The sequence below is a fragment of the Amblyomma mixtum genome, chromosome 2 (genome assembly GCF_055824585.1).
Source record: "Amblyomma mixtum isolate Tamu chromosome 2, ASM5582458v1, whole genome shotgun sequence".
NCBI classification, from domain to species: domain Eukaryota; kingdom Metazoa; phylum Arthropoda; class Arachnida; order Ixodida; family Ixodidae; genus Amblyomma; species Amblyomma mixtum.
The window spans coordinates 63,137-77,150 of record NC_143013.1 but is presented as its reverse complement, the minus strand read 5'-3'; the positions used below and the strand labels follow the sequence as shown (position 1 = coordinate 77,150).

Genomic DNA, 14,014 nt, shown 5'->3' with positions numbered 1-14,014 from the left:
GACGCTGCTGATTGGTTTATGATTTGGTTTTATGGGGTTCAACGTCCCAAAGCGACTCAGGCTATGGGGGATGCCGTAGTGAAGGGCTCCGGAAATTGCGACCACCTGGGGTTCTTTAGCGTGCACTGATATCGCACAGCACACAGGCCTCTAGAATTTCGCCTCCATCGAAATTCAGCCGCCGCGGCCGGGATCGAACCCGCGTCATTCGGGCCAGCAGCTGAGCGCCGTAACCGCCGTAAGGCAATTGAATTCTGAAAAACAACAGCAACGACACCTGATGAGGAGGTACTTCCTTGCCAGTCCTTCCGGTACACTACATATTTCTCCAGAAAGTTTCGTTGAGTTTACCGTAGGCAAACTATGTTTGGTTGATACTGCGCGAGTATTTCGATGCCAACCAGCTTCTTTGTAGCCCTCGGCAGTTCCAGTGCATAATGCTTTCGACAGCCATAGTTGTAAGCGAGGACGCGAAAACTAGCCGGAGTTATTCACATATAGCCGCATTTATTATCCTGCTAAATTGACAGATGTCTTCGGTTTGAGACGGTCTTGGAAAATCCGCCTCTATTTGGGGGACTCCTTCAGCGTCTCCGACGCTGAGAAGCCTGGTATTACCTCCACTGGAGACGCGGAAGCAGATGTGGATTCGTCAAGAGGGAGAGACTCTCTCTCGCGTGCCTGTATTTTCTCAGAGCTCTGTGAAAAGTTGACCTCTGGGACAGGGAATGTTGGCGATGGTGTATTGCGTGCCCAGACGGCGCCCGCCTCTGCACGCTGCGTCAGCGTAGGATCTTCCGGAGAGAAGCTAGTGCTTCGTCCGGGCTTCAGAAAACGTTCTTTTCTGTAACCTTTATCTGGATTACTTTTTTTTTCTCTTTCTGGAACGCCTGACGTGTTCGTGAATGCGCAGCGTGTGTCCTGTGACAGTTGGGACATTCTGCTTGACCGGCACTGCAGTTATCAGTCAGGCGCTCATGGGCACCGCTCTTCGCATTGATGAGATTTCCACGGCATGTTTTGGATCCGTGTCCGTACTCTTCGTAGTTGAAAAATCTTCTCGGGTTGGGATATAGGGACAGATTTTACAGTGGATGATTCCGATTTCACAGTATCTGGTAGACGGCACCGTTCAAATGTTAAGGCGGATGCCTCTTCCTTGTTTCGCCTCATAGTGATGCGGCGAAGGGCAATCGCACCTTGATCTCGGAAGCATTTCAGGAGATCAGACCCTGTTTCGCGGGTCAGATGGCATTCTGATATACCACCTTGTACAGTGTTTAGATTCCGTTTGAGGGGTGACTGTCACCAGATGGTGAGCAAACTGCTTTTGCTTGAGAGGATGTCAGAGTGATCTTCCTGCGAAACTTCAACCAGAAGGTCATCGGATGAAAGTGTTTTTGCTTTGTAATTTTTTCCTATCATTCTCTCAAGGGTTCTAGCAATAACAAAAACAGACACGGCAGGAACTTTGTCGTTATCTACTAGGGAGTGAGAATAACCGCATTTACAATGATTGCACCGGTATTGATAAAAACACTTATCTAAAGCAGCCGTATTACATTTCAGAGAGACTAGACAACACGAAAAAGATGAAGAGTTATCAATGCCGCATTAATGTATTTAAGTATTAGTTTTTCCTACCCCAATTCTGGACTGCAATAAGTTCCGATTGATGTGGTTTGTTCACCTGGTTTCCAAAGTGCTGTTGAAATGATAACCTGATGTATTTCTTCCAGGTCTCATGCGTTTACCAGCGCTTTGCCGATGTGCTACCATTCATACTACTTGTGAACTCCTTTAGTCTTCTTTTAGTATGCTGTGTTATCCTTGCTGACATGTTTCCCAATATCTTCTGTGCATGTGTTATTGTATGTAGTAATATCCCCCCATAATGCCTCATGGGCGCTGTAGGTACTTGCAATAAATAATTAAAAAATATCAGGAAACGAGGAAAGTAGTCACAGTGCGGTCGATTTCTAGTGGAGCCTTCTACGGTGCAGTTGCTTTTCAGGAATTCATCAGGCTTTTTGGAGGAAGAGGAACTCATGCGATATAGGTATGCTGACGGTTCCTGAAATGTCGCCTGTGTTGCCCATTCTTATTTACAGAAAGGTCCCGGAGCCCCTGACTCGTAAACAGACGGGGAGCCCGTCGGCCGGAACTTGACCATGGCTCCAACCGCCGCCGTTCATGGTTTCTAACATTCACCTTAAAAACTATCGCCACGGTGCGGATGACAGCTTCCGTATAAGGGGGCTAAGGGTCCGTGGTGGCACCAAGCACCATCACCTTGAGACTCAAGGTGGCGTTGCGGTGATGGGAGCGAGATGCTAAAGCCCCGTGCACGTTAAAGAACAACAAACAAACAAAATAATGTATGAATGAGGCAAGATGAACAACTAGATGGGAACTTTCACTCGTAAAAGCGATTGGAAGCGGCAGCATAAAATACCGAGGAAGTAATTTGTGAGGGTAATGAAACAGAACGAAGTTACTCAAATTTAACTTGATTATGACCAAATGTTTCGGAGAATCCCCCAAGGTGGAGTAGATTTGTAATAAGGGAGTAATTACTCATTGAGGTCCAAGCTTGCCGTCCTGGTTAGCTCAATTGGTAGAGCGACTGCTCCGGTGTAGCGGTGGTCCTGGGTTCGTACCCCGGACCAGGACGAATTTTTCTTTAACTACGAAGTTTCTGAGAAAGCTGTATAGCTTTCCTTTGTAGCCGTACGGCTGCGCTCGGGTGGACGTCAATGAGTAATTACTCCCTTATTAACTTGATTATGTTAGCTTATGTCGATTATATAAGCTGGATGATTGTCCTCTGCCGTTGGCGCATCTTCCTGACTGCCTTCAGACTCGCCTAGCTCATTTCTGTCTCAAAACCTGCTTTGTACGAACTATTCAAAGCTATCCTCAACTTCCGATTGGGAAGATATAGATTTGGGCACCTCTGTTTTTTTCCACATCCATGCCGGTATCCCGAATTGGGTCTAAAAATTACAACGAGAAAGCCAAAGGAATGTTCAGCACTCTAGCAAGGGAACAGCGGTTTGAAATTGGTGGCGAGGTGCTGGAAGTAGTAAGGGAATACGTCTACTTAGGGCAGGTAGTAACCGCAGATCGGGATCGTGAGAGGGAAATAACTAGAAGAATAAGAATGGGACAGAGCGCATATGGCAGGTTCTCTGTGGTCATGAATGGCAGTTTACAAATATCCCTCAAAAGAAAAGTATACAACACTTGTATCTTACCGGCACTCACCTACGGGGCAGAAACGCGGAGGCTAGCGAAAAGGGTTCAGTTCAAGTTAATGACAACGCAGTGAGCTACGGAAAGAATAATTATAGTGTAACGTTAAGAGGCCGGAAGTGGGCAGAGAGGGTGAGGGGATAAATGCGGGTTAATAACATCCTAGTCGAAATCGAGAGGAAGAAATGGGCTTGGGCAGGGCATGTTACGCAAATGGAAAATAATCGCTGGTCCTTAAAGGTAACGGAGCGGATTCTAAGAGACGGCAAGCGTAGCAGTGGACGCAGTAAGTTAGGTGGGCGGATCAGATAAATAAGTTAGCGGGGATACGGTGGCCGCAGCTGGCAAAGGACAGGGTTAACTGTAGAGACATAGCAGAGGCATTTTTCCTGAAGTGGGCGTAGTCAGGCTGATGATGATGATGATGCCGGTAGCACGCCTGAACGATATTCTTTCTCGTGACGTCTCACTTATCTAACTCGGCCACTCTGAAGACCCAGTACTTTCTCCTCTGCCTGCACTGCCCCGGAGATCATAGAGCCAACAATCCATAAAAACCATAAGCAGACTGAATGAATCTATATACAACGCATCAAAATGCGCAACCAGCACCAGACTCCACTTTATTGCAGCACACCCAGCAACGCAACGCCACCCGATTACCATCTAGAATAGCCATCGCAAACAGCGAAGACGCCGCAGTCTCAGAAGCACAGGACAAGCAGCCTAACGCACCACTGTCATAGCCAACGGCATCGGCAAATGCTGCTGACATCCTGCAACGATGTGCCTCGAGTAAAGGCCCTGTGCGCAGCCTAGCATCTAGAAAAACTGACACAGCTACGCCGACTGGTAAGCCAAGCACTCCTTCTTCCATGTTACAACCACACACTACTACTACCATTTACGCAGCTCCACAATATCAACAACATATCCAACACATACCGTCAATGCTAGAATCTGATATGAACAAAACAGAGATCCCGTTAACGTGCTTTGAAAAGACTGAACAGACTTCACCGCCTGACTGACACTGCAAAGAAACTTGACTCAGCCAACGAACGCAACGAAACACGCCAGAGCATGCTTGAACGCCTTCTCCCAAATGAAAACTTTAGCTGCGAAAACATGGCGTACATTTCTCAGTCGCAAAAGAGGCAAGGAGAACACCTAGGAAACACGAAACATTTTCCGCACAAGCTCATACCGCTATAATGCTGGCACGCAGGACGTATTTCTCATACTACAAAGCACGCTTCTGCAGCCAAAGACAGCACAGACACAGGCACTTTTCGCAACAGACATAAAAAAGACCCTCGATAATGTTACACATGATCTCATACTCAAGTCCGTTCAAGACACACGATGCGGCCCCAACATGTACAATTACATACGCAGTTTTCTCAAAGGTAGGGTAGCCCTTTTCAAGGCAGCGCCGTCTCTCTCTCCTCCCCAGTCAACATTACTCGTGGACCACCTCAAGGATCCATTATATCTCCAACCCTCATTAATATATGCCTGAGAGCTCTATCCACGATCTGAAACCGTCATCCCACATTCTACGCCGTTACCTTGTGGAACGAATCCGGATGTCCAGGGGAAGTTGAAACGACCCTCCAGGAAAGCATACACACCATAGTGGATCACTTCCACGTAACCGGATTCAAACCATCAGCAGAATAGTCGGAATTCCTCCTGATGAATCGAATGCAATACCAAAACAAAACCACCGCCCTGTTACAACTCACCCTACTCGGCAGACAGGTACCAAAGGTGACAGCGTGTAGAATACTCGGACTCCTAATACACGATTACGACAATACAAACTGCAACCTTGTACAATTTCAAAAAAGTTTTCCTATTCGTACCGCACAGTGCGTGAGCCACATGACTGAAGGAGCACGAAACATTAACAACAACGGTTTATGGGGTTTGAGGTCCCAAAGCGACTAAGGCTATGAGAGACGCCGTAGTGGAGGGCTCCGGAAATTTCGACCACCTGGGGTCACGGAAAACAAACCATACGGTGCGGTTGATGCAGCGCCCAAACGCACTTCTTCGAACTACTTCTTATGAAACGATACTCGAGCAATGAACTTCACAGGATGAGAACGCAAGACAGTTGAAGCCAGGGCTACTGCGCTGCGAACGGAAATTCAGTGACCGCGAGTGGCATCATGCCTATGCAGCTCCAGGCTAATGACTGGTTATCAGGAAGTGAAAGCCGCGGTCATTGTCTCACGCCTCGATGGACGCCTCAACCACGCCGTAGGGGAAGGTGGGAGTGAAAAAAGTAAATTAGCTGTGGTTTAACTACTGCTCAACCTAGTTAGAGAGTGAAAGCTCTAGTGCATCGAGTAACTAGAAGCGGCTTGGCGTCAGTAACGCTGAGAACGTTCCGGACAACTACCAGCACGGGAGCTCGTCGAAGAGGCTGCGTCTTCGTTCCCTTCCACGTCAGCGCCGTCTGCGGCGAGATCAGTCCCGGTAGGCACCTTTTCAACGCGCAGAGTGACGTTATGCTAGGTCACGTGACTTGCACTCTGTTATAGGGTATATGACGTCATCCATTCACCCATTGTTATTCTTACATTTTGCTAAATTTTTCAAAGTCAAGCAGAAGGTCACATCGTGTTTAGCACTTGTAGTTATCCACTGCTATAGAAACATATCAACTCATTAATTGTTGCAATTAAATTGTATAATTAATGTTAATTAGGCAAAACTTCATCTTTACAATGATGCATTACATGTGGACATTGTTTACTCCAATGTATTGTCATTACTATACTATGACGTCATCATGGTCAACCACAGTAACTAGTACACGCCTAGATGCAATAAGACTAGCGATCCTGCGGCGCTACTCCGCGGCCAAGCGCGGAGCTCGGCGCTGCGACCACCTGTTTCCAGACGCATATCCGTTGTCTAGGCACGCCGTTGCTAACCGCCTGCTACTCCTCTCGAGGCTCCGGCGCCGTTAAGCTTTTGTTATAAAAGACTGCCGAGATCTCACACACCTTATCCGACGGATCCTTAGCAAAAAAGTGTACGACACCATAGCGTAGTGTGTTAGGCTTTCCACTCTGAGCAGTTTGACACGTTTAAACGCAGGGCAGTCTACCATGCCTCTCAGGTGGGTGTGGGGGAAGGTGAGGATTCTGAGCACATGGCCACACCATGTCAAAGCTATCGTATATCTCCCCACAGTGCGGGCAGCGCCCATCTATGTACGGATCAAAGTGTTTGGCGATGGCAGAACAGAGAAGAGTTCCTGTCTGCACTGCAGGTGCCGTGGAGTTCGCTCCTCCGCTTTGCTCAGCCCCTTGGCAGGTGTTGGGTAGAGACGGTGGCTGTCGCAGTAATGAATTAAGATTTCGCGGGACCGCAGAAGCGGTTTATGAGCTACTCAGCCAGGACAGCTAGAATGAGGAGCCCGGTGTGTGATCGCTCGGGCGGCCGCATCAGCGGCCTCAATGCCTCGTAGACCCTGGTGGCCAGGAGCCCAGATTACATTTGAACGAGTTGGATCGGCGAGAGCCCGTCTTACAATTTGGGAGGCAAGAGGTGATATTTACACTGCAAGGTAGCGTTCACAGGCCCGGCGAATGTCTGTGCTAACCGTTCTCGATTTTGGATCGGTGGCAGCGAGAGCTATTGCTATTTCCTCCGCTCGCGTTGAATTCGGGGCCCTAAACGATAGGCCATCGACATTCACTCCCCGGGGGACTACGACAGCCGTGCAGAATCCCGCGGCCGACGGCCCTGTGATGTCTGCGTAGTAGACGCCCTGTTTAGATCCATATTGCCTCTCAAGCGTGCGCACCCGGGCTTGTAGTCTGCCTTTATGTGAAGTCATGTCCATGTTACGCGGGAGCGGAGCGACACAGAGCATATGGCGCCACAGCATCGGCCTCTTTTGATGACGTCGACAATGCTGTCTCATGCCTTTAGTGCCAACTTCAATGTACACACTGTCGAGGCACAAGTGGATACTGTCCTCATTAGGGTCCACGGTAACGTGAAAGTTATCACCCTTAACATTAACCGCTAAGTCGGAATCGCGTAAAGGCCACGGCCACGAGATGCGAGGTGATGAACGCGTCCCTGTTAACGAGGTAATGGACGTTAAATTTTTCCTTTCCGTTCTTTTGAAAAACAAAAAAGTGTATAAAAGTAGACGAGCCATGTGAATGAGCCCGGAATGCAAAAATGAGAAGGTAATGAAATAGCGCTCCGATGATCTGTGCTGCAGCGGCTACGTGGATGTTCACGGCCGCTAGAAATCATTACAGCGCCGGGCAGCATCGCCCTGGCCACTGTGTTCACTCGCGCAAAGCGCCGTAGCGCGGCGGCCGCAAGACATGGACGCAGCGGGCAAAGCGAACGCCGCACTAGGTGTTCACCAGTGTTGTAGGCGTTACCGAAAAAAAGTAACTAAATGCGTTACTCGTTACACTAACAAAAAAAGAACGCGTTACCGCCCTACGTTACCTACAAAAAAAGGTAACGCATTTCCGTTACCGTTACCGAAAAAAGGATCGCACGTTACTTTGCCGTTACTCCATGGCCATAAATTTTAATCAGTGGTTCCTCGCTGTAAGAACTCAAGATAACAATTTTATAAAGCTCACACTTCATATAATTCAAACGTCACAAAGAAAACATAGCTGAACTGAACAAATTTACAGTAATTCTGGTGTGCTTCTGCTTACGAAATTACGCGGAAATTGTGTAGCAATAACGAAATACTTAAATGTCATAGTTCAGAAAAATATATTTGCGCACATAAACAATTTTTTTTTACTTGAACCTGCATAATTATTGCAAAAATGCTGAGTGTTTGCATCAAGGTGTTCAAGGTCAGCTTCGCTCGCAAAACTTAGCCGCAGTTGCAGATAGAAACAAATGGTTGACTGCAATCCCCTTTTCTGTGCTGTATCATTGTACTCTTTCTATGGCTCTCTTGGGGCCAACTTGAAGTGAACTGGCGACATTCATGAGTTTGCTCACAAGAGGGAACTGCTTCCACCAAGAATGCGAGAGTGTCGCCTGGGAACGATACATTTTGGTTGAAAAACAAGCTTACGCAGAAACTCACTTAAAGATTTCTCCAAATGGTTCATTGGTGGCTTGGCATGCGTCCACTCTTTAGAGAGTTGTGTGTGTGGGTGGTTTGGGGGTGAATACAAGTGGGTGACTGCGTGTTCGTGCTTTCTTTTTTAGTTGATTGCGTCGTCAAGGGCAGGTGTTTTCTGGCATGCATGCGAGCCGCAACAAGGGTCGTCGAGAGCACCGGTAGATTTTGTTTATTTGCACCATCATTTTCGGCGTTTTTTTTTTTTTTGAAAAAGAGGCGGAGGGGAACAATTCAAATAAAAAGTAACTAGTAACGTGGCACGTCACGTTACCGAAAAATGTTAACGTAAGTACGTTGCCCGTTACAGGTCCGAAATGGCAACGAGTACGTTACTAAGTTACCGAAAAAAGTAACGCGTTACCGGTAACGCCGTTACTTGTAACGCGTTACCGACAACACTGGTGTTCACTGGTTACCGCTGACCACCCGAGGGCGAGCGGCATCGATTTCTCGCCCTCTGTCCTCGGCGCAAGCGAGCGGCAGTATCCGCCGGAGCTGCTTGTGGCCCATTCAGAGCTGCCTGAAACATCCTTAAGTCCGTTCACTTGGACTGCATACGACCCGCATACCTTACGGCACGGTTCGGGTGTCCACCGAGATGTGAGAAAAGCACTGCGCCATTTCCTTTCCCGAAAAGCGAACCAACCAAGCGCATGCCACTGCATGGTCGCGACGCCGAATGCACGCGCCGAACACAAGGTTGTACACAGTCCGAAGATGATTGCTCGAGGCCTAATCTAAAGTACTCTAACGCGGTTCAATATCGCAGGAAGACTGACCAATACGCGGGAGCTTAGCTAGACGCTGGACCATCACCCCACGGTCCGCACTATCCTGCAGCGCCATTTTTACTGAAGAGCTTAAGTGAACATGAAAGCAGAAAAAATTTGGTGCAGTTTGGCCTAAACGACAGCGAACCCTCATGTTTCGTTATACTGTACAGCCGACGCCGATGAATATCCAGCAGGAAAGGTGCGCTTCTAAGCCGAGTAGTGGACACCCTGGCATTCCAGGAAAACCAGAAATTCGGGTAGACGAAGGCGAGATTCCTCCTTGCCCAAGAAAGATTTGGATTGCACGAGCGATCCATACTGCGTGGCAAGGAAGCAAACCCGTTGGGGTGTGCATTTTTGACAAAGGCTCTACACCTTCGCGAACAGTCCCGAAAAAAGCGTAATCACCTGCGAAGAACTGCGATACCTTGCCAGCCTCCTGGTTTCTTCTGGCGGGTGCATGAAAGGCGTGGCAGAATGACAACGCAAAGGCCGCACGTTGGCAGCGATGAATAGGAATGCCGAGGGTGAAGATAAACGCCACTAAGCTTCTCTGTAATCTTATGATTCCCAACAGCGTTGGCAGTCCATCGCATCTACGATAACATGCATGAATGCAGTTCTGCTTCTTGAGGCGACCAAACTCAAAAGGAATAAAAAAAAATTACGAGTCCAAAAATCTTTTCTAACGCGACGATTCAATGCCACCTTGCGCGACATAGGATACGGTCATGTGTGCAATCGCCAAACTCTTGGAAATTTCACGACAAGGACTTAACTGGGACAACGTCGCGAAGGCTCTCTGCGTGCGCATACTAATTATTGGATGATAATTGCGATGCGTGCTCAGTGGCGTGCACTTAGAATGAAACATCAGATTTAGGCAGGTAGTCAGCAGTAACATCAGTACGCTCAAGTCTCGGCGAAACAAAGACCCTGCTTCTCAACATATGCGCGCTATTGCGAGCGATATGCAAGAGTGAGTAACAGAACGCATGCAGATGCGACTCAAGCGAGCGCCGGTGGTTGAACTTAAAATTGAAGGCTTCTTCGATGTGGATGAAAATGGCTTTCGAAAACACAATCTTTTCTCCCTCAGTACCGGATAACAAAATGACTTCTTCACACAGTTAAAGCCTGTTTCACATGCATGCAAGCGAAAACGCTTGCGATTTCTGTCCCCGAAGCAGAAAAACGTGTTTCGAGCGGCCGCGACAGCTACAGGGGCCAATGTGACGATGTTCCGAGAAGTACGAAAGTTTTCGCGCCGTCGCGCCACTCATTCGCTTGAAACATCCTTAACCTTCCCGGTGTTAACACCGGCAAGAACAGTGCTTCTAAATTGAAAACCTGCAGTACTCGCTGAGTGAAGAACTACGGCGCTTACTTCCATCCGTGCTTTCTAGAAGAGGCGAGCCGTGATCGCGTCAAGGCCTGAGTTTCACTTCTACATCGGCCACAGCCACGCGACCACCCTCAGCGGCATATGACTGTATCTGTCACTTTCTTTCACCAGTGCTTCTGCGATTTGGGCAACAAATCTCACGGAGTAAATATAGGTCGTTACGGGTTCTTCGCGTGAGCACTAAAAGCACTTTCTACGCTAATAAAATTCTCGATTGTTGCAAGACTCGCGTATTCAGCAATGCCAATTACAGAACTGACCAGATGCCATCGCACTTACCACTCTTGCTGCTGAGGTTGAAGCTTTGGGGAAGGCTTAGCTCACGCAAACCGATCGTGTTCACACATTGAAGATATCACGCCAACAACACCGCACTTCGAAGACAAGCCGGCACTGGCACGTTGGCAAGAGTTCTTTCTTCAGCCGCAGAACAGAATATCCACCGTGAATGGCGACGGTCAGGCGAACAGCTCACACGAACACGACGTTGTCAGGCGCCGGTGGTAGCTGGAGCTTCAGAATTTTTCAAGCCATAACTTGACAGAAATGACAAACAGGGGCTGGGGTCACATTACGACGAGATGCATAAAGGGCGCATTAGTCCAATAATTAATGCCAGTTTCGAACTACGTCACAAGTAATTAACGAAATGACATCCGAACACCGCTGTAACGGCGAACCGCCGCCTTGTCTCGGCCAGGTAGGCTTAGGCCTAGTCTCGCTAATTCTCGTCCGCCGGGCGGGAACAAGCGGGAGGCCTGATAGCAGAGTTGATAGCGCGTGCTGCAGCTGAGGCCGCAGCGACTCTTTTGTTTTCGTGTTTTTTAGTTTTAAGACTGCACTGTTTTATCTCGGTTTGAAGCTCACGTTCAGTCGCGCTCGACTGCTTTGCTTTTTAGCAGACGGGAGCATACCAGTGCCACGTAACCTTTCCGTCGCGATTGGAAAGACGGCAACAGAGCATGCTTGGCTGTCGCCGAAACTGCTAGTCCGCTTGACTGGGGATTCCGTAGCGTTACCATACTATCACGAGAACAGTGGCAGGAAGGTTGAAAAATATCCATTTCGACCTTTGGCAGACCTCTAGCGGTCGAACTACTATTTTCTAGAGTGAAGATCACTTTCCTTAAACAGTGCAACGAAGGTTAGGGGCCAGCTATGCGCATATATTTTTCCGCTCTTCTTGCGGAAATGAATTGCGGCAGAGCATTTGAATATGTTAACCCCCCCCCCCCCCAAAAAAAAAAAAAAAAAAGAACATTACTGCCAGCAGCACCAAACCTTGAGTAAAGCGTGTGTAGACACGTGCGTGGAGGCCGCACTTTTTTTTTCGGGATTTTGACGGGGTGCTGTTCTTGCAAGAAAGCGTAATTTTTCTACTCATTTTTTGCGATTACAGTGTAGGCGAGATTATGCATGTGTATACTGTTTGTGCGGCTACCCTTGTTTTAAAACGATTCAGCGTGGGTCTGGGGGACCCTTTACGGAGAGAGCCCATTGAAATTATGGATTATGTGCGACGTCCAGCCAGAACTGCTTCCAATAAATTTACCAGACTGGTAGATCCCTTTATTGCCGAAGGTCGCGTCACCTCAAGTTGTTCTCACTTAGAATTAAAGCGAAGGCATATGCGTATAGTGGTGGGATTTGTCGTTGGACCATAATCACGGTTTGGCTGACGGTTCGAATCGGTGCTTCGCTCGTGGGACCCACGGCCGTAGGTGAGAGGAGGCTCTCATCTGGCCCTGTTTTCCGCTCGCTGATGAAGGAACTCAGGAAATATGGCATCTTCATCATATTATGAAGAGTGCGTTGTTTGTTGCTCCATGCGGAATGTGCTTGACGAGGAAAATCATACACAATGTCAGCGCTGTATGCCTGCTTTCTTTCAGTTGCCCGGGTGCCATTTTGGGGGGAACAGCATTTACACGCACGGCCCAAACGCGGCTGTATACCGTATTCTGCGCAATAGTCACGAAGCTGTAAACTTATAATCATCGTCTCTTGTTATCGGCGCTGTTCTGCATGCAGAGGCGACAATACTGCGTGTGCACTCTGAGCGCCCGCTTTCCACAACGTTCGTTGGGCAGATAGGTCCTGTATTCGCAAATATCTCATTAGCGTGAATTACGCGCCCCGAGATTCTAAGTAAGCAGCCTCCAAATGCAAAAACTACATTAGGAGAGAGACGGAGAAGAAAACTCGCACGATGGTATATTTTACGATATGTTGAGGTAGAGAATACGAGAGTGACTTCATATATCTGTATTGCTCCAGAGCGCTCTTTTATGTTTATTACGCATACTCCCTGTTCGACTAGCGGTCCTGTCCAGTCCGCCGCTATATAGGCGCTCGGCGTCACCGGTGACCTTCTCCTCAGGCGGCGCGTTTAGCCAACACCCTCTGAAGAATTTTGACAAGAGGGTGTTGGTTTAGCAGCAGGACCGTGCTACATTCATCCCCTCTCGCCTTCTACGGTAACCATCCTTCTCCCCCTTCTTCCGGAGTAACTGCCTTCCAGGCGGTTCCCGTGGCAACCAGTCTCCGCTTGTGCCTTACGCCCACGCTTTTCCTTCCAAGGTTCTCATTCATCTTCGCGGCAAAAATGGCACGAGAGTTCCCAACTACGTTAACGGAGTGTGGCCACTGTTTATTCGATATGTGAAAATAAGGAGTTTCGCACTCATTGGTTTCAGCGGGCTGCCGGCAGTAACTGATTGTATTGCGTGCAGTGCACATGGGCATGCACCAGAGTAAGTTGGAAAGGATTACTGCGGGAAGCTAAGATATGAAAAGTTCACGACAACTGACGCAAACCACAGAAAAGGAGCCTGAAAGAAATCGAGTGCAGCGCATGGACGGCTGACATTTGCTAAGTGGGCTTGAACCCTGGTTCGTTTTTTTCGCTGGCGAAGCACGCGTGGAATATTCTCGATCTTCGTAGTTTCTTCAGGCATAGTCGGCACTAGCACGAGGTCGAAGCCACGGCTTATCTTTGAGCGCCCGGAACAGATTCGCCACTCGCACCGCGCGCGCCCGCTTGGAAGCGCGGCCCGAAGGTCAGTCTCCAGCAATACTTTGATTTGAGCTAGTTGGTTGTAGCATGACCATGACAGGGCTGAAGCCTCGGGGTGAGAAATCGCCACCTTCCAGAAGCGCCACCCACCCACCCAACGGCGTGGGCCTGGGCGAAAAAGTGGTGCCGACGAGGACACCAACGACGAAGCCGGATTTTCTACAAAACAGGAGCGTTAGCGTTAAAAGTAAATGGAGCTCACCAACATCCGCCGGTGGGTGAGCGGTCAGAAAAACCTTCACCCACCAGAAGCTCACGCAGAAGCGGAACGAAAACGGAGGCGAAGTCAAGTTCAAAGACGCAATGTGAAGGTGGCAATGTAAAAATGAAATGTACAAACAATACTGCGAACGCCCATTTTCAGC

The 14,014-nt window shown here is 48.6% G+C and overlaps 1 long non-coding RNA gene across 1 annotated transcript in view; it reads right to left on the bottom strand.

The window, feature by feature from the left end:
* Positions 1-11,790, bottom strand: part of LOC149358191 (uncharacterized) — a 29,538-nt gene extending 17,748 nt beyond the window's left edge. Inside the window, exon 1 of the long non-coding RNA XR_016288226.1 lies at positions 10,853-11,790. This is a non-coding gene — a long non-coding RNA (uncharacterized LOC149358191). The remainder of the gene's footprint in view (positions 1-10,852) is intronic.
* Between the last annotated feature and the right edge of the window lie 2,224 nt (positions 11,791-14,014).